Source organism: Pelophylax lessonae, assembly GCF_965119305.1.
Source record: "Pelophylax lessonae genome assembly, chromosome: 5".
NCBI classification, from domain to species: Eukaryota; Metazoa; Chordata; class Amphibia; order Anura; family Ranidae; genus Pelophylax; species Pelophylax lessonae.
The window spans coordinates 198,921,606-198,924,104 of record NC_138772.1 but is presented as its reverse complement, the minus strand read 5'-3'; the positions used below and the strand labels follow the sequence as shown (position 1 = coordinate 198,924,104).

General features: G+C 39.9%; 1 pseudogene across 1 annotated transcript in view; it reads right to left on the bottom strand.

Annotated features, from left to right (window-relative positions):
* Nucleotides 1-850: 850 nt before the first annotated feature.
* LOC309555589 overlaps nt 851-2,499 on the bottom strand; it is a 22,438-nt pseudogene continuing 20,789 nt past the window's right edge. The window contains exon 2 of the transcript in view: nt 851-1,353. The product of the transcript in view is annotated as an uncharacterized misc_RNA (transcript). The remainder of the gene's footprint in view (nt 1,354-2,499) is intronic.

Below are 2,499 nucleotides of genomic sequence, written 5' to 3'. Positions count from 1 at the left end.
TTGACAAGAACGCCCATTTGTAAACCCGTGCTGATTACTGCTGATGATGTTGTTGTCTTTAGCAAAGTCTACGATATAGTCCCTTATCATCCCCTCCAGAAGTTTACATACTATTGATGTCAAACTGACAGGCCTATAATTTCCCGGGATATGCCTCTGGCCCTTTTTGAATATCGGAATCACGTTAGCTTTCTTCCAATCCCCTGGTACATCTCCTGTCCTAATACTGTCAGCAAAGATCAGGAACAGTGGTCTGGATATAACCTTACTGAGTTCCTTGAGTACTCTCGGATGTACGCCATCCGGGCCTGGTGATTTGTTTGTGTTAAGTTTATCCAGCCTTTCCCTGATTTCACCCTCTGTTAGCGCCATAGTGGCAAGTCCTGTGTATTACTACTAACCATACAGTCATGGTCAGTGTTTTTTTTACCTAAACTGCGAGCATTTGTAGACAGGACTCTGAGCTTATCATTTCTTAACCTCTGTGCTTCTACCCTGTTCTGGCATTGTTTCGGGGGGCAATTGGACTCTTGTAATTCCACTCTTTTGCCCCCCCTTCCTAGTTTAAATACTCTTTCGCAAATTCTTGGAGTTGTTCACTAAGTACATTTGTTCCTTTGAGAGAAAGATGCAAACCATCTTTTTTGTACAGTTCCTTTCTATTCCAAGTAGAGCTATCATGAGAAACAAAGCCAAATCCTTGCTCTTGACACCATTTACTAAGCCATATGTTGAACTCCTTTATGCGCCTCTGCCTATCATTCTGAACATTATGCACAGGCAGAACTTCAGAAAATGAAATGGTGGATGCAAAATCCTGTACGTCATTTCCAAGTGTGATAAAAGATTTTTTCACCTCTGACACTTCATTGCAAGCCAGGTCATTTGTCCCTAGATGGACAAGAACATCCACGTCCCCTTCCTGCTTTGCTTGCTTAACAATATTAATAATACGTCTTCTATCTCGTCTAGCAGTAGCACCAGGGAGACATCTCACAAAACCATTTTCTTTAAGCTCCACACTTCTTATGATTGAATCACCCAGCAACAGTTGCTTCCTTTGAGACTTCACTTTATCTTTTTTGTCCTTGGCTGCAGTCTTGCATACATTAGACATAGGAGTCGATGGTTTCTCACCCTCTGTGCTTGAGTCCATATCCATGTTGTCCTTACATTCTGAGAGTGCTGCAAATGAATTTTGGAGAACCACCGACTGTGGGACATGTCTTCTATCCACCCCTCTAAGTCTTCCTGAACCTACAGTAACCCATCTGCCATTTCTGGGGGTCCTCTGTGGCAGTGGCATTGCAGCAGTCCCAGCTGGAGTTTGTTTAACAGATAATTTAAATATCTCTGATTTCAAAAATGCAATTTCCTGCTGCAGTAAGGAGAATTGTCTACAGATCTGACAGCATCCGAATCTCCAAAGAGTGGAACATGAAATAAATGCAAAACAATTCCTGCACTGAACCAAGTCTGCCATTTTTAAGAGGAGAGAAAAAAAAAAAAATAAGAAAATTTGTAAATTTAAGTCAAACAAATCTTACCTTTTTTTTTTCTTTTTTCCACCTTCCAGCCTACCTCCTGACTATCTCCTGCAATATCTCATTCGCTGTACTACTTGCAGCTAATGAATTAGACCAGCTAATGAGTATTTCTCTATATATACACACACTCCTTCACAGCTCCTCCCCCAGCAACAATTGTAGCACCTTAATGGGCTAGTCTCATTAGCAAATGCACAATAGCAGACACCTGACCAAATTCCTTTCCTCTTCTCAAGCAATGGTCAGCAAAAAGAAACACAGATGAGTTGGTTGCAAACTCCAAGCCAATCTCTTTCAGTATCTCTTCAGTCTCCTGCAATATCTCATTCACTGTACTTAAAATGTTGTACTTGCAATGGAGTACTTGCAGCTATGCCATACTCTTTCCATTTTTGGATGATGGATTGAACAGTGCTCCATGAGATGTTCAAAGCTTGGGATATTTTTTTAAACTGCTTTAAACTTCTCCACAACTATATCCCTGACCTGTCTAATGTGTTCCTTGGCCTTCATGATGCTGTTTATTCACTAAGGTTCTCTAACAAACTTTTGAGGGCTTTACAGGACAGCTGTGTTTATACTGAGATTAAATTACACACAGGTGGACTCTATTTACTAATTAGGTGACTTCTGAAGGCGATTGGTTCCACTAGACTTTAGTTAGGGGTATCAGAGTAAAGGGGACTGAATACAAATGCACGCCACACTTTTCAGATATTTATTTATAAAAAATGTTGAAAACCATTTATCTTTTTCCGTCCACTTCACAATTATGTGCCACTTTGTGTTGGACTATCACGTAGAATCCCAATAAAATAAATTTACGTTTCTTAACTGTAACATGACAAAATGTGAAAAATTTCAAGGGGTATGAATACCTTTTCAAGGCACTGTAAATATATATATATATACCGTATTTATCGGCGTATAACATGCACTTTTTCCTCCTAAA